General features: G+C 45.7%; 1 long non-coding RNA gene across 4 annotated transcripts in view; it reads right to left on the minus strand.

The window, feature by feature from the left end:
* The window catches only part of LOC146755098 (uncharacterized), a 209,764-nt gene that overhangs the window by 146,158 nt on the left and 44,968 nt on the right, over positions 1-18,638 (minus strand). The window lies entirely within an intron of this gene.

Raw genomic sequence — 18,638 nt, forward strand, 5'->3', positions numbered from 1 at the left:
CGGTCACTTATGCTACAGGTCCTGTAGCTGTTCCAAGTACTGAGATAAGAAAATTAAGCAAACCCCTGAGTGCTGCTGTAGAGACGACGGGACTGCTGTGAGACACACAAGACCTTCAGGCCTGTAGAAATGAGAGGAGCTGCTGTTGGGCATCTGCTGTTGTTCCTGGGCTTGGAGTCCTGTTCAGAGTGCAGAAGATAACGACAAGTCCTGAACAATCTCAGAGACACTCCTCCTGCTATAACATAAAATATTTTCATTCTCCTACAATAGTGTACATTTAGCAACATTACTTGCATTTAATTTCATGTATTTCAACATTCCTTAAGCAGAAGCAGCATATGGAGCTCTAACCTTCCTTTTATTTTCTTATGCCTTCTCCCTGGATATTTTCATCTGCTTCATGTCTCATATGTTTACCCTAACTGCTCTTAGAGCCCTTTACCCCAGCTTCTGTGGCATTCAGTTTCAGATAGAAAATGCTGCCTGTTTGTAGGATAAGTGAATTATTCATGCCTACAGAAAATGATGATAATTCCATCCTTCGAGAAAGGGGAGACTGAAAGCACATCATGTGTGACTGTTCACAAAACAAGCAATTGGTTGACGAAAAATTCTCAGAACTCTTATTGTCCCTTTTAGATTTCTGACTCCAAAGCTCTTTGCCTCAGAACAGGAAATGGAAACCCCCTGCCTTGGCTCTCCTCTTGCAAAGTGCCCTCATAAACATTCTTTTGTGCAGTGGAGCTGTGATCCCCTGCCCCAGGCAGCAGCAGAACAAGCCCTGCCGGGGGCTCCTTCCCCCCACACGTCTCCCCGCAGCGCCCTGGGCAGCTCCCCGGGCAGGCTGAGTGCTGAGCCTGGCAGGCGGCAGAGTCCCATACCCGGCACACAGCCCCTGGGGCACAGCAGGGACCCTGCTCTGCAGGACAGCCCTGGGCACCCGTCTCAGCTGGAGCAGAAAGCTTTTTCCACAGTAAAGAAACATGCAGTGCCTGCAGTCAGATCTCCTATGGGATGTCCCAGTTATAGTTATCCCTTAATTAAAAGCAGCTCATGGTCTGCAGTGAGACTTACCCTGTCATGGTCTGTGAGCAATGCTCCTGCAGTGAGCTCACAGCCCGCTCACACCACACACATCCTGTATGTTCTCTTCAATTTCTCTCCTCTCCTTCTGTCACCTGCAGGCTGTGCTGTGCACAAGAGCTGCTCCTGGGCACAGCTGTCTCTCTGCAGCCCTGCACACTTTTATGAGCTCTCTGTGTCCCAGGAGCCTGGACAAGCAAGCAGCAGATGATGTCAGTTTTATCCTTCCCATTCGTGTCCCCTGACACATCCCTGGGTCCTCATGGCCAACATCTCCTGAAAGACAACAGCATCATGACTGTGCTTTGAAATCCGCTCAATTAACCACCACATGGCCAGTGGTCAGTGACTGATTGGAGACATATGGGGAGTGCTCCCAGAGTTCGTTTGATGAAACACTAAGGGCACCCAGACAAGGAAGGCGAGGTTTGGACTTTCCCTGTGCAGGACAGTGATCCAGCTGAGGCAGTGCAGGAGTCTCATCCCTTGACAGAAATCCTGGAGATGAAATGGGATTCAGCTCCCTACACACCCACAGGAGCTGGGATTCCTCTGGTTCAGTTCAGAAGTGCACAAGGAGTTGCCTGCATGTGAGCTCCTGCTCTGAGTCCTCGGTTCTTCAGCAGGGAGGCAGCTGCTCACACACAGACACTGGGTGATGCCCAAGTGCCTGGGCTGCTCCTGATGTGTGCCAGAGCTTGTCAACCGTGTGGGAAATCCCTGAGATAGACACCTCCTTCGTGGGCATGAGCTGAGGGCCAGAGAGGGGATAGCACCGGCTGTCTGGTGAATTCACATGCAGCTGCAAGAGCAGCACAGGGCCTTCAGCAAAGCCATGCCCATGGTGTGTCCGTGCTGCTACGTCACCTCCAAGACCCACGATTGGTCTAATGTTTGTGTGCCACCTTCTGCACACTGATACCATAGATGAGCTATCCAGTCAGGCTATGTCCAGTGATGCTTTTCAATTAGGATGTTTACTTCTGTGGTTTTGCACTAATGCAAACACCAACACACAAGAAGCTAGAAATCTTGGTAGAGCTGCTGGCCTGAGCTCCTGTTTGGACCACGGGGACACAGTTGAATGGCTTCCACAACTGCACTGTAGCACAAGGGGGATACTGAGTCTTTAGGATGGATGGGTGAGGAGACAAAGAAGGGTGAATGCCCTCTGTGAGAGTGCACTGAGCTCTGCCTGGGGATGGCAGAGCAGACAGGTCAGAGCTAATGGAAATGGCCAACAGAGGAGACCATCAGTGTCTTTTCCTGTCTTCCTGATCAGGGAGAGTCAATGGAAGGTGCCCTCTGCAGACAGATGGGAATCTGATGTTCTCTGTCCCTTGTCCCATTTGGGGGCCTTTGTCACTCCATTATCTGCGGCAGGGACAGCACAGCAGGGCATGTGGCATCCAGCAGATCCCTGGAGAGCACAGATGGCAGCTTCTTGACCAAGCAATGGAGGAACCAAAGAGGAGAGGTGCTCTGCTGGATCTCATACTTTCTGGCATGGAAGGACTTGTGGGAACTGTGAAGATCAAAGGGGCATCAGGCCATGTGCAAAATGCAAATGTATCTCTTTTAATTTATTTATTTATTTTGAGGCTGTAAGCTTAATAGTTGATCATAAATGTCAATAAAACTGAAACAAATAATTGAAGACAAAGATGGAAATCAATGAAAATGTGTTAACCCTTCTCAACATGAGAAATTCTCATGAGTCTTGTTCCATTTTAAGTTGTAAATATGAATCTTTGAGGTGATTTGATGTCTTTTTTTTTCTTTTACTGAAACTACAATGTTTTCCAGAACTGTGTTCGCTGGACACAAATGCCTTCAGGTTCAGAGACACAGACAGCGGTGCCAGTGCCAATGCCCTGTGACTATAGCCCGGTGCCCAGCACTACTCTTCCCTGCTGCCTATTTGATGTGTCTCATCCTCCAAGTGTTTTCAGCTGTCCTAAATAAATGGCCATGGTTAAGGGCATGTTTTCAGCAGGCCATTTGGGCACACACTACTCCCACTGCCCTCCAGATTTCTCCATCCCTTGCTCTTTGTTCAGTCAGATACCTCCCAATTATCTGTCTGATTTCTGACTTTCAGGGGGATTACTGGAATTTGTTCCATCTCCCCAAAGTCTGATGGAATGTGTTGTCAACTCCTTCACTTTGATTTGATCTATCCCTTCCTATCTATTCTTTTTCTTTTTCTTCTTATACTTTTTCTTTTTCTCAATCACTGTCTCTTTTTTATTAAGGCACGAAGTCTGAAAGATGTTCCTTAATGTCAGTAAAAGTGAAAAACAGAGTTGGAGACAAAGATAGAAATCAATGAGAGTGTGTTAACCCATCTCAATGTGTGAAATACTCACAAGTCCTGATCAGTTTTAAGTTGATACCTCTCAACTACCTGGCTGATCTATCCCAGGGAGATTACTGGAATTTGCTCCATCCCCTAGAGTCTGATGGCCTCTGTTGTCAACTACTTCACTGTGATTCAATCTATCCTATGCTACCTCAGCATAAATCATTTCTTTTAAAAGTATTGCATATGAAAGACAAACTTCAATATATGCAGCTTGAACATGGCATGCAGTTGATCACTGTGTTTTACTGTTCATTCAATTGCATCACCTTTCCTTCCATTTGCTGGCCAGATAAAAAAGAGAAATCTTTCCTTTCCCATATGCAGCTGGTTCTCTGTGGAAAGCCAGTGGGAGTTGGTGCAAAGCAGTTTTAACACTGAGCGGATGAATGCAGAGGAGAAGAGTGATGTGAAGAAAAGTGATGCAAGTCCCATAGGTCCAATGTGAGCAGAAATTGTGTGGGGAGGTTGAGAAGGACCTTTGTCAACACAGTAACAGTACAGAACTCATTGGGACATCCTGGATTGGTATCAGTTGCACAGTGCTGCTTTAAACCCAGATATAAATAAAGAGAAAATAAATTTATAATGGATTCTTTAATCTCTCTCCAGATATCCCTCCTTTTTGCTGAACAAGTTCTGATAACCTGAAGAAGATAACAAGATGGCATAAGGCACAGGAGATTCTTTAGGTTATAATGGTCCCAGGGCGCATTTGATGCTGAGTTCATCAGCCTCCAGTGCAGAGAGAAGTTTGCACAAAGTGCTCAACAAGACAAAGTCAGAAGTAACAGTGAAGTTTCTTGGAGTATTAATGGGCCCAGTGAGGGCCATTAACAAGCAAGCTTCCCAAGGGACTTGTTAGAGAAGATAACTGGAAGCCATGACTACAGGCAGGCAGAGGCACTGGCATGCTAAGAAACCTCTCCTTTGCCTTACAAAGCAGACAGGTCAAGCCCTGATTGCAAGACCAGTGGTAGAGAGGTCCTGTATCTCATGTTGGCTCCGGGCATTTCCTGGGGCAATGGGTTGGAGGTCTGTATGATGTTAAATGAAAGACATGGGGACAGAAGATCCCAGGCTCTACATGTGGTGCAAGGACGCTGTGAGGTTCATGTCCCATATGAGACCTATGTTTCATTGCAGGATGTGAGAAGGGATGTGAGAAGGGCCCAGTCTGAACAAGCAGTCAATCCCTGTGAAACTCTGAACTTCAGATCTCTCAGTTCCAGTGCCCTCCTTTGCACATTCTCCCAGAGTTTGAAGTCCGTTATGTTCTGCGGTGCCCAGAAGTGCACCTAGTGCTGCTAGTGAGGCAGTAGCAATGCAGAGCAGAGGGATGATCCTTTCCCTCACCCAGCTGGCAATAAGTTGCTTCATGCACTCCAGGGGACTGTTGGCTTTCCTGGCTGCCTTGGCACACTGCTGACTCACATTCAGTGTGATGCTGACCAGCACCCCAATTCTTTCCAGTCAGAATCCTCTCCAGTGTCCCATATCCAGTCAGTGTGTATGTCCAGCGTTGCCCCTACCCAGGTGCACAATCAGGCACTTGTTCTTGTTATATTTTATGCACTTGGTGCTTAGTACCAACTGGTACCCACTTCTCTGACTTGTCCACATCTCTCTCCAAGTCCTTTCCACCCTCAGTGGAGGCAACAGCACCTCCTCATCTGGTCTCATCAGCAAACTTGCTCAGAACGTCTTCTAGTCCTGCATTCAAGTCATCTGCATAAACATGAAAGGAAAGTGGCCCCAAAATGGAACCCTGGGGACCTCGACAGTGACCATCTACCAGCCTGATGGAACCCACTGACTATAATCCTTTGGGACTGACCTACTGGCCAACTGCTCACCCACCACATTGTGTTTCTGTCTAGCCATATGCAGAACATTCTGTCCAGAAGGTTGTGAGAAACAGTGTCAAAATTTCCACTGAAATCCTCAAGGATTACATCAACTGGCTTCCCTTGGTCAACTAAACGGATAACTGTGTCACAAAATGAGCTTAAATTAAACAGGACCTTCGCCTCACAAACTTGTGTTGGCTGCGACCAATGACAGAATTGTCCTTCAGCTGTTTTTCCATAACTCCCACCATCATTTTCTCCATAATTTTACCAGGCTCTGGACTGACAGGTCCGTAATTGCCCGTGTCATCTTTCTTGCTCTTCCTTACAACGAGACATTTGCCAGCTTCCTGTCAGCTGGTATGACCCTAGACTTCTTTAGATGCAATTGAAATGAGAGCCCAGAGCACACTAAGGTGTCATCATTGAAAGAAAATAGATGTGCCATAGCTTTGCAATGCCTTGAACTGCAGAGTATGCCACAAATGGAGCAGAGGGGAAGATTTGCCACTTCAGTATTGAACTCATTCATTTGGTAAGCAGAATAACACTACCTGATACATGGGGACTGTGTCTCCGCTCTGCTCTGCTCAGCTCACAGGGCAGCGGTGCAGGGTGTTGCTCTCATGTCAGTGCAGGTAAATTCGCTTTAACCCTTTTTCCTCTGTAAATGCTTCCTCTATTTGTATGCTCAGATACACTTCCACATTCCCTCAAGTACACTTTCACAGAATCACAGAATCACAGAATTACCCGGGTTGGAAGGGACCTCAAGGATCATGTAGTTCCAACCCCCCTGCCTAGCAGGGCCACCAAACATACACATTTACTAGATCAGGTTGCCCAGGGCCCCATCCAACCTGGTCTTGAACACCTCCAAGGACGGGGCATCCACAACCTCACTGGGCAGCCTGTTCCAGGACCTAACCACCCTTCTAGTAAAGAACTTACCCCTAACATCCAACCTAAATCTTCCCTCCTTCAACTTAAAACCATTTCCCCTAGTCCTGCTATTATCAGCCCTTTCGAAGAGTTTACTCCCCTCCTGGGAGTAAGTTCCCTTCAGGTACTGAAAGGCTGCAATGAGGTCACCCCGCAACCTTCTCTTCTCCAGGCTGAACAAACCCAACTCCCTCAGCCTGTCCTCATAGGGGAGGTGCTCCAGCCCCCTGATCATCTTTGTGGCCCTCCTCTGGACCCTTTCCAAAATCTCCATATCTTTTTTGTACTGAGGGCTCCACACCTGGACACAGTACTCCAGATGGGGCCTCACAAGAGCAGAGTAGAGAGGGACGATCACCTACCTATCCCTGCTGACCACCCCTCTCCTGATGGAGCCCAGGATCCCATTTGCTTTTTGGGCTGCCAGAGCGCACTGCTGGCTCATGTTAAGTTTCTCATCTATCAGGACCCCTAGGTCTTTTTCAGCCGAGCTGCTCTCAAGGACAACTCCTCCCAGCCTGTACAGGTGCCTGGGGTTCTTCCGGCCCAAGTGCAAAACCTTGCACTTTGCCGTGTTGAACCTCATTAGGTTCACCCGAGCCCAGCTTTCCAGCCTGTCAAGGTCCCTCTGAATGGCATCTGTTCCCTCCACCGTATCAACTGCACCACTCAGCTTGGTGTCATCAGCAAACTTGCTGAGGGTGCACTCCATTCCCTCATCGATGTCATTAATAAAGATGTTAAAGAGCACCGGTCCCAAGACAGACCCTTGAGGGACGCCGCTCGTTACCGGCCTCCACCTGGACATAGAGCCATTGACCACCACCCTCTGTCTGCGGCCTTTCAACCAATTGCTTATCCATCTAGTTGTCCACCCATCAAATCCACCTCCCTCCAATTTGGAGATGAGGATGTGATGGGGGACCATGTCAAAGGCCTTGCTCAGGTTCAGGTAAATGACATCGGTCGCCTTCCCTTCATCCACCAACGCCATCACTCCATCATAGAAGGCCACAAGATTAGTTAAGCATGACCTTCCCCTGGTGAAGCCGTGCTGGCTGTCTCGGATCACGTGCTTGTTCTTTATGTGATCAAGCATGTTGTCCAGGAGGATCTGTTCCATAATCTTCCCAGGCACAGAGGAATTATTATTTCATAAATAAATAAATAAATAAATAAATAAATAAATAAATAAATAAATAAATAAAAATAAAATAAAAATAAATATAAAAATAAAAAAAAAATAAATATAAAAATAAAAAAAAATAAATATAAAAATAAAATAAAAAAATAAAAATAAATAAAATAAATAAATAAAATAAATAAATAAATAGATAAATAAATAAATAAATTATTATTTCATAAATAATTAACAATTACACTTTCTTATACCATCAAAACAGTTTGTCAAACAATACAGTTCTTCAGTTCACATAAACACCCTTAATACAGTCTGTATTCTTCAGTTATAAACACTGTGCCACAGAACCAGCACTGATTGAACCACCTCCCTCACACACTTCCTCGCAAGCAGTACATAGTATTACATAAATGGGTTGACACTCATTGGTGGTGGAATGTACACCTCTCCTCAGGACCATCTTATTAATCTACAGAGTACAAACTCCCATCTTCTTACATACAAGCAGAAAGTACATATGAGTGGACAGACAACACAGTCTTTCACTTTGTCCGTGTCTGGCCATTGCCCTCACAGGAGGAAGGAAACATGGATCGGGACTCGGCACTCACCCTGCAGCTGTTCTGTGTCTCACTCACACCACACTCACTCTGACATTTAGACCAAAAACCATGGTTTATTCATACTACGCAATGCTGACAAGGTTTTCTAGCTGGAATCTTAATAACACTCATACTCTGGTTGACCAGTTGCAAACGTTAATGTTTTTCCCAGAGTCGGCTTGACACACGGTACCAGACACTTAAAGCAGATGATAATATTGAACATACAACCTATAAGCCCCATGATTACACCTTGGAGAACCCAGGCTACCATTTGACAGGCTATCCACTATATCCCATACCCGTAGGAGAGACCAACCTAGGTCCCTCCTATTGCCAACCACATAGGAGAGAGTATTTGTTCTTGTTTCCATTCATATGACATACAGTTCCCTTTCATAGGAACTCACCCAAGGAGTCTTCCTACCCCAGCTGGCAACCAAAGCCATGAGCTCACCTCCCTGTGAGCAGCGCGTATGGCTGTAAACTGTGTAGGATGTCTCCTCAAGACATATGGGCTCCACTTACCATACACATACCTGGTCCACCTATGGGTGGTCCTTGTCTGTCCCTGCAGTGATCAGGTGAGGAAGGGAGTCCTTCAGAGAAATCTCAGGGTGCGCCAAAAGTGTCTCCCTCTCAGCTGGTCCTGCAGCGAACAGAGCTGGTCCCACCTGGGCCGCCAAATTGACTACAGGAATTGAACTCTATAACCTCTATAACTGATACAGTCTCCCATGACATACTTATACCAAAGTTGAGGAAGTATGGGATAGGTGAGTGGACAGTGAAGTGGGTCGAGAACTGGCTGACTGGCAGAGTGCAGAGGGTTGTTGTTGGTGGTGCAGTGTCTGGCTGAAGGCCTGTAACTAGCGGCGTCCCCCAGGGGTCTGTGCTGGGTCCGGTCTTGTTCAACATCTTCATCAATGACCACCCTCAGCAAGTTTGCTGAAGACACGAAGTTGGGAGGATTGGCTGACACACCTGAAGGCTGTGATGCCATTCAGCGAGACCTGGACAGGCTGGAGAGCTGGGCAGTAAGAAACCAGATGAGGTTTAACAAAAGCAAGTGTAGAGTCTTGCACCTGGGTAGAAATAATTGCATGCACCAGTACAGGCTGGGGGAAGAGCTGCTGGAGAGGAGCTCTGCTGAGAGGGACCTGGGCGTCCTGGTGGACGACAGATTAACCATGAGCCAGCAGTGTGCCCTTGTAGCCAAAAAAGCCAATGGCATACTGGGGTGTATTAAAAAGGGCGTGTCCAGCAGGTCGAAGGAGGTGATCCTCCCCCTCTACTCTGCCCTGGTGAGGCCTCATCTGGAATACTGTGTCCAGTTCATGGCTCCCCAGTACAAAAAAGACAGGGATCTCTTGGAAAGAGTCCAGCGGAGGGCCACTAAGATGGTGAAGGGCCTGGAGCATCTCCCCTATGAGGAGAGACAAAGTGAGCTGGGTCTGTTTAGCCTTGAGAAAAGAAGGCTGAGAGGGGACCTGATCCAGGTCTATAAATATTTCAGGTGGGGGGAGTAAAGTGGTGAGGCCAGACTCTTTTCAGCAGTGTGTGGAGATGGGACAAGGGGAAACAGACAGAAACTAGACCATAGGAAGTTCTGCACTAATGTGTGCAATAACTTCTTTATGGTGAGAGTGACAGAGCACTGGAACAGGCTGCCCAGGGTGGTTGTGGAATCTCCTTCTCTGGAGATATTCAAGACTTGCCTGGATGCCGAGCTGTGCGACGTGGTGTAGGGAACCTGCTTTGGCAGAGGGGGCTGGACTCAATGGTCTCTGGAGGTCCCTTTCAACCCCTACAATTCTGTGATTCTGTGAATATCATGGGGTGGTTTGGATGGGGAAAGACTACCCCTTTGAATGACCTTTTGTCAGGGCATGTCCTGGGATTCCTAGGATCCTTAAAGTGCAGCATTGCTTCTGTCACTGAAAAATGGGGCCCTGTGTGGGACGGAGGGAGGGTCCATGAGTCCCTGGCCCACCTGACTGAGTATTTCCATGGTCTTAGCAAAGACATACTTACAACTTGAGAATGACAGTTAGCTGCGTTCATGGTGGCATGGCCACTGCTGATGGCCTTGAACTGTCTGAACATAACTGAAGAGGCTCAGGCTGATGCAAATCAGCTATTGAATGACAGTGTTGAAAAACTGGAAAGACAGGTGGCAGTTTTGATGGGGAAAAAACCTAATTCAATCATTCTCCTATGGAAGATCAGTAACAACTCTCTGGAAGACCATGGGGACCCTGTACAAGGGAATCTGTATAAAATGGACTCTGTAAATGAAGGCACTAAAAGGTCAGATTTTGAGGTTCCATTTGGACTAGATCTATTTGAGATCTGACTGATTGTAACCCAAAAATGAAAAAAAAAATTACAGGAAAGGCTGGTGAGAGTGCCCTGACCAGTGTCCAACCCCCCAAACCCTGCTGCCCATAATACAGCAGCTGAACTGATGGATATAGTACAATGGTTTAGACAGAAACCAAGAGAGCATGCCAGCATAGCTGCTCTGGTTATGGGACATGGAGGCAGAAAGCGCTGTGGTGAATGGACTGGAAATTTCAAAACTGACATCCATTACTACTCACCCTGCCCTCAGGCAAAGACTGTATGCTCTGTCCAACATAATGAGGATAGCCATTTGATCAGTGAATGATTTATGGCTGTGTGTCATATAACATGGCCAAATAAGAATGACATACCATTAAATATCAGCCTGTGGTCCTCTATGGAGGACTAACACAACTATATTAGAGAATTAGGCATGAAAGAGGCAATCTATGAAGATGATTTTGAGAGCCCAGTCAATAAATTTTTCATCAGGAACGAGGGATCTCATCCTACAGCCATCACCTTTACATCAGTATGGGTCTATGTTATCCATACTGAACCCCCCAGTGGCCCTCAGGTGCTGTAATACAACAGGCTACCCAAGTGATGGGGAGACAAGAGTGCCTACGGCCAGATGCAGGCTCTGAATGGTGGTGGAAAGGTCAGAGAACCATCTGCTGCCATGACTTAGGCGTCCAGCCCCTAAGGTAATCCAGTCTGGACCCATTAGGGTCTTGAGACAACAAATGTTTAAAGACCAGATTAGAGCAGGAGTTCAGTTTAAAAAGATCGATGGACAGCATAATCAGGAAAAAATATCTGTTAAACAGGCCCAAGCACTGAGTATTTATAGTCCAACCTTTTCAGCCAAACTAGATGTGAATGTAATTCAAGAAGGGTCTGGATGGGGGCTCTGGCAGAGCCAGAGTTCTTTGTGAACCCCTATGAGGTTTTGGTCACAGGTTTGGTATGGAGCAGAATAAATATACATCACAGTTGAAAAGCATTTATTGGCTACCTATTCTACACTACAGGTGGTAGAACCAGTAACTCAGATTTCAGAGGTTATCGTTAAACAACAAGGCCAGTCCAGGGGTGGGTAAAAGATCTAACACACATCTCTATGATGGGGGTGGCCCAATCACAAGCAGTGGTGCGCTCAGTTGTTCTGCTTGCCTGCTCCTCAAGGAGTTAGGAGAAATCTATGCCTGCTGCGTGTTCGAGTGCGTGCACAATGCCATGTGGAGGGCTTATCACAATAAAGATTGGCGGATTTGCTGCGTAGACCGGTCAGAACTCAGATCTGCGTTGTGCTTCCTGCGGCACCAAACGCCCAACAGTGGCAGTTCCGTGTATTGGCCAGCAGGTGGCAGCAGAGACCACGGAAAGAACATCTGCGGGACAGACCCTGGGGATCCGTTCTCTTTTGATTATAGGGGAAGAACGCAAAGATGGAAGAGGAAGGAAGGGGGAAAAAAAAAAAGAAAAAAAGAAAAAACCAAACCACAGCAAACAAATAAAAACTTCTCCAAACGTAGCAAACGTGAATCTCTGTCAATAAATAAATGAGTAATTGAATTGATGTCCGTTCCCCCCCCCCCCCCGCCCCCCCCCCAAACATCTGAGACGAAAAAACACCTGGTATCAATTGGACAGATGCACACAGTGAAGCCAGGGATGGTCTGAAATGCAAAGCAGCTGAGCAGCTTTTAGAAGAAAACAGAGTAGTAACAACTTCTGTACCTACATTCACCACTCTGAGATCCTGTCTGGGTCACCCAAGGCTTGTAAATAACCACTGGGTCGGTTCTGATGTCGAGTGATTTGTTGTCAGTTCTCTCATGGTTCTCCGGTCAGTTCTCCGGTGCCAGGATCTGCCACAGGGCATTCTGACCACGGGCATCATGTTTCTACGCTGCCGCCTGCATTGAACAGGCAATGGGACTGCCCAGCATGTGCAAGGCAGCACCTCTTTCACACCACCAGAATGTTTAAGGCTGTTGGGATTGTTGTTAGCGTCCCATTAACACTGAGGCTAGAGATACCCTTAGGATTGGCATTACTATTAGCATTACTTTGATGGTGCCCTATCTGGGTCATTTCCAGGGGATGTCAGGAGTAAGGCACAGTGTCAGGAGAAAAAGAACAGACTCTCTTACTTTATAAACGCGATAATGGAGAGAGTTCATTGGAAAAAATACAACTCTTAAATAATGCAAAGCTTGCTTCTGAATGGATGCAGGCATCATCTGGGCTCTGATTAATATTACTCTTAAGGTAAAGATTATTGTTACCGTAATGATTGTTTTTGGATTATGATCAGGGTTAAGGTTCCTTTTGCTACAAACTTCTAGCATCATTTTTGTTGTTACATTTGGAGTTAGAGATGATTTTAGAATCAGGGTAAGGGTTAGGATTAGAGTTACATTGCGGGTTATTGCTGTTATTTTACAGCTCCTGTGAGGGTTGGGGTCTGGGTCAGGTGTTTAAAAAATGAAATGAAAAAAGCATTAAAAAAACATATTGAAAGCTTCAGATTTCCTTAATCTTTGTGGGAATCATATAATGTGCAACTCAGATCTACCTCTTCGTGCAGTGACTGCCTGTAAATTTGCTAGAGCCCAATATAATATGGCCTTGTGCTTCCCACTAACTCACCTTCATTTCATTTTCATTACATTTGCTTGGTAGTCAGATTTTGGTGTGTGGATATTTTAAAACAATCTAACTGACATTGGCAAAAAATTAAAAATAATAATTAAAAAAATGCACGACAGCATCAATTGTATCAATTTTTATAGATAAGAAGAACAGTTTCCCTTAGTTTTCTGTGCCTCTTTACTTTCTTACCCTCTCCCCTTGTGTGAGAAACTCTCAAAGTCAAAGATTTCTAGTTAGGCAAAGATGGCAGCGATAGCAGCAGTGCTTATTCATTACTGCAATACTGCGCGCACATCCCCTGTTGGCAAGGGAGAAACTGCACACCAGTCAGTGAAATCAATTCTGTTCTATGCCCTAAACCCAATGCAGGTGATGCTCTCATGGCTCTCATTGGTTGAGCATCACAGGCTCACACACTCCTCGAGACTGTGGCTAGGATTCATTTCCATATAAGGTCAATTACCAACCTCTTGTTTTTAGGTTTGCCTTGTACTTTTCTGCGGACAGAGAAGGGCAATGTTTCCAAAAGTCAGTACATTCATTCTGTCCTGTGCTGGGCTCTACCCACCCTGTATTTATCTTGTGTTTGTCTCAATTCTCCCCATGTCAGAATGCCCCCAGTCTGAACTTAACTCTGTTCAGCAACTTTCTTGGTGGAAAAACTACTTATACAGCTGTTTTACAAGAGGGTTATACATTCAGTTAGGGCCTACACTGTGTACTGAAAATACTGGAAACTTCCACTGCAAAAACACAATCTACCTCTCCCATCTGTGCAGCCTTGCAGACCCAGAGCATGCCAGGTTATTTCTGCTTTCATAGCATTTGCATGCTGTAGGGTGAGCAAAAGGTTCTGCTGCTTGATTCTTCTGCAAGAGCTGCCTACCGGCAAATGGTTGCAGGAATGGAGGATGTGACAGAAAGCATTTGTCTCCACAAGAGCATAGTTACATTCAGTGCAGAGTGTGAGAGTCAGGTTGGTGTGGAAAAGCACTGACACGCTGGGGATGATGCAGTGCTCACATGTCTAACACTCACAGACATTACTGTCAGAAGGATGGTGCTGTGTTGTGCTTCTACCTTTGGCAGCCCCTGGAGAAATACTGTGGCACACAGAACACCTTTGTATTGCACTGACTGCTGCCATGCAGCATGGATTTAACACACCAAATCCAGAGGAGCATGACTGCATCTAACTTCCCTGAGAAAAACTACTGTAGCTGAAGAGATGAGGAGGCAGCTGCTCATCTGCAGAACAAGCAGTACTGCCAGACATTGGGCCAGGTGAGCACCTCCTGCTGCAGCGTGATGATGACAGGGCTGGAGATGATCTGCAAAGCCAGCTTAAAAGTGGGAGACGTGAGTCAACATGGCAGGAGGACAGAGGTGTTAGGGAGCAGCCAAGGCATCAAAGAGTATCAGAAGGCTTTGAAAGGTATCACAAAGCAACAGCCAGGAAGACTGGGATTATCATGAGCAGCAACCTGGATGCTAGAGATTATTTGCTCCCATACAAAATGGTAGAGATCTTGCTGCAGACATCCCAAAGCCAGGCAAAATGGGAACCCAGAGCTCTGCCTGCACGAACCCCAAAGCCAGAGTGTTGCAAGCTGAGCTGCCTTGCTGTTTGTTGCATTCATCCCAATCCCTGTGAATGAAGACTCGGAATGCAGTCAAGGCGATGACTGAGCATGAGAGTGACTTTATTCAATAAAAGACAGGAGGGCTTGAGAGGTCAAGGGTGAAGATGGGACTCCTCTTGTCAAGATGAGAGTGGCTCAGAGCTGGTGCTGCTGCCTGGTGCCTGGGACTGGCAGCCTGACTCTAAGTCCCCATCTAAGATGCTCAGCTTCACCTCACTGATGCTGACCTGCTCCTGCATGGTGGTGCTGCTGTTGGGGCACTCGGGCTGTGCTTGGGATGGGCAGCACTGCAAAGGCGCTGGGTCACAATCCAGGCAGGTGACTGCTGTGTCTGGCAGGCTCAGGTCAGCATCTTCAGCAGAGCCAGGAGATATGAGAGCATGAACGTGGATGAGCCCCTTGTGTCCATCACTGATACCATGTGGAAGGCTGTCATCCAAATTGCAGCGATTCGTGCTTAATAAGAACTCTCCATTGATGGAAACACACTGCTTGGTTTGGATCTTTGGGGTTGACAAGGGCTCGAATCACCTAGGAAGGCATAGAAACACAAGGGTTAGTGTCAAACGTTTGCAAGTTGAATCATGAAAGAGGTTGTTGATACTTGGTAATAGAGTGGCGGCAGGAAGAAGCAAATAGGCTTGAAGCAACAGAGCCACTGTCTTGAAAGTGATCCTCATGCAGGTCCAGCTCGTGTGTTGTTTCACTGTAATCTGCTTCTTAGGGTCTACCTAGTGGGCAGCAACACTCGAGCTGTTACTGATATCACTGAAAAGAACTGGAGACAATTGTTCTATTCCTAAGAGCTTCAAGGTGCCTAGAAGCACAAATAGAAACCAGCGGTATTTCATCACTTCACCAAAAGGAAGGTCAAACACCTGAGCTGTGAAGAGCAGTTACAGAACCTATGCATAAGATCACACCGGACATACTTTGTTCTAACAACAGTTATGGCACATAGTCCATTTCCTTCAATATTCCCAAAATGAAATGATGTGGAGCATTACAGGGAAAGAAACACTGCACACAGACACTATGACCCTGATTATACTCAAGCAGCAGACTTAAAACAAGTCAGAGTTTTAGATTCCAGGATATTTCAGGACCTATCATGTGTGAAATTCAGTTACACAACAGTGCCTAGGTGCCTGCGTTTCAAGCAACTTTCAGATCACAGCCATGTAAAATAAAAACAAATTCAGTGCAGAAATAGCAAGCCTGTACCTTAATACTCATGAGATTATCCATTTTTTACAGCACTCTGACTAAGTTCTAAAACTTGCTCACCCCAGTTCACTTCAGCAAGTTCCACCAATTCAAGCAACGCAGTTCTGAGATCCTGTGTATGTTAGGCAGATAGAATTGAACAGTGCAGAAATAGTCTCTGACAGCTTTAAGAGCTCCGTTCTGTTTACAAACCCTCAGTCCAAAACTATTCTCAGTTTTAAGGAAATGAACACCTGAAGCAGTTGGATCATCTGCCATTTGCCGCATTCTGCTTCTTGGCATCATGATTAGCACAAAGGGTTTTCTGCTGTCCTGCAGAGATGGACAAAGTCCTGCTTACAAATGGACCAAGTTCCAGTGTACAGCAGAGTTTGCATCAGACTAAAAAGCCACATCATTCAATTCATGTGCTCAGGTTGTTATGCACTCAGAAAGGAAACAGAACTAACTGTTGGATTCTGAAGGCAATCTGTGGGGTCCTACATTACCTCCTGATTCTGGAAGAGGAAATTCTAATAGCAAATGCAGAACTTTGCTCTTCGTAGACATGAGAAGAGCTGGCATTTAGCAACATTCCTTTCTGGGAAATCAAATGATGTGTCTGTATTTTTACTACAGATAGTATAGGGAGCAGCCATTTGAAGAACCAGATACAAAAAAATCCAGCCCATTGGCAGGAAAATACTTCTCCTTAAATTCTGTATGCTATCATGGTACAGAATTAGGCTACAGTGCCACATAGGCCAACCAAGTGTAGAACCAAATCCACAAAATACTGGTAGACAAAGCAGCAAAAACAGGGACAATATTCAGCAGACAGGCCTTTCTACCCACAGCTCAGCATGTTCTGCCATCCGAAAAGCAAGGCCTCTTGTCAAGCTCAGCTATTTCCCTTCTCAGTGTATTCTAGCACAACTGATACCCACTGGTATCCTCCTGTAGAGTGCCATCATATTGTCATCATCCAAAGGGAAAACCCACACAGCAGAGCATACAGCACTACACCCATGCTCCAAATATCCGCCTGAAAAACAAAAAGACAAGCTTACAAACCTGAAGCACCTCAAATGGCTTCCTGACAGACTGGATTGTCTGCCCTTGCCAAAGCCCACATATAGCCCATGAAAAGCTGTCTCTTTCCCTCACGAAAAAAAAACCTTATCGTCCCAGAGAAAGCATATAACCCTCATTCAATTGTTCTTCCACTCAGCTTAGAGCACTACTAAAACCAGCATCTTCACCTTAGCTCATCACACTGCTGCAGTTCCTTTTACAAGGATTTCACTGGCAAAAATGAAATCAAAGCCGTCACAAGGGATTTAGCACAGTTACGTGTTACTGGCTACGAGAGCTGTCAGCACAGTCACCTGTCTGGCTTTGCTGCTGTTCTATTTATGTATAGGTACAACAAGGTTCAGACACCTCACAGTGCAATTCTCACTTTGACTGTAAAGAAAAAGGAGGCTTGAAAAGCAGCGTGTGGAAAACAAAGAAACAAGAATTAGAACAACAGTGGGGCCATGGCCCTTGTAGGAATTGCTCCGCCTTTAACAGCAGAGCGATTCAAGAAGTACGAGGGCATTCCAAACCAGACCAGTTTGGACAGATTAACAACTGCAAGTAGTGGGTTCCAAAATTCCAGACATGAAATCAAAGCTGGAAAAACTCTTCACATTTTCATCTCTCAATTTTTAGTACATTGTGCATTACAACGGAAACAATTCTTCACATACAACTTGGAATCTAGAGACAAGTCTGACAAAACAGACTGCACAAAAATGATGGATAATTAACAGAGCAAATTGCTCTTTCAAAAACTTAGTAATAGAAAGAGATCTCTGAAGTTGCTGTTCTGTAGAGCCCCAAAGCAGTCACTTGAGGCAGTTCAGGATTAGCCAGAGACAAACCAGCCAGCTGTGTGAACTGAGACCAATTGCAATTTTCCAGTCTGTGGCCACTGACAGCTTCTGAGAGCTACCAAGCGATGCAACCTAGCAGAATTCAGAAGGGAAACCAAGAGAGCCTACCTGAGCTCCACTGCCTTTAAATGCTCTGTGGAGACATTTGGGTGATTCTGCATGGCTGAAGCAACTCTTTATTGCTTTGTATTACTGCAATCATCTTGCTTGTTTTAATGTACGTTGAAATGAGGTGTGTATTCTGGCAGTGTAAAACCAGTGGGAATAGCTATGAAGAATACAAAATGAACAAGCTAAGACAGAAAGTGGAGAGCGGAAGTTATTTGAAATCTTCCCTTTCCCAGAATGTAGTAATCAAGCAAAAGTATTTACAAAGTCCAAGAAAAGGGGGATTGAGTTTGAACGAGGGGACAATCTAAGGATTAACTATTGCAGAGGGGCTTGGGTAAGCAGGATGTCAGGTCAGATGAGAAAAGAATATTTTGAAACTCCATTGTCAGCGTTACAGGGAACACTGGGCAAGGGACCAGCTGGAAATGGTTGCAGGCTGAAGTCAATGCACAGTTTGATGAACAGCTGTGTGCTTCCTGCTGGATTGTGGGCTTCTGAGAACATCCGACCCCAACAGCTCCAGAAATGTCTTACAAGAAGGAGGACAGACAGAGTAACTGCATGTCCTCAATTCTTTTAAGGTTCACGGAGAGCCTAATTCATTATGTACAGTGTGTCTGGGCTACACTAAGAAGTTACAAGCTGAAGAGGAATTGATTTGAATAATGACATTTTAGTAAAGTGCATTACAGTATTTTTAAAAAAAAAGAATAAGATTTAATACATTAGACTTATAAAAATCGATTGA

The sequence above is a fragment of the Coturnix japonica genome, chromosome 36 (genome assembly GCF_054131305.1).
Source record: "Coturnix japonica strain WE chromosome 36, WE-NBRP24, whole genome shotgun sequence".
In the NCBI taxonomy this organism is placed as follows: Eukaryota; Metazoa; Chordata; class Aves; order Galliformes; family Phasianidae; genus Coturnix; species Coturnix japonica.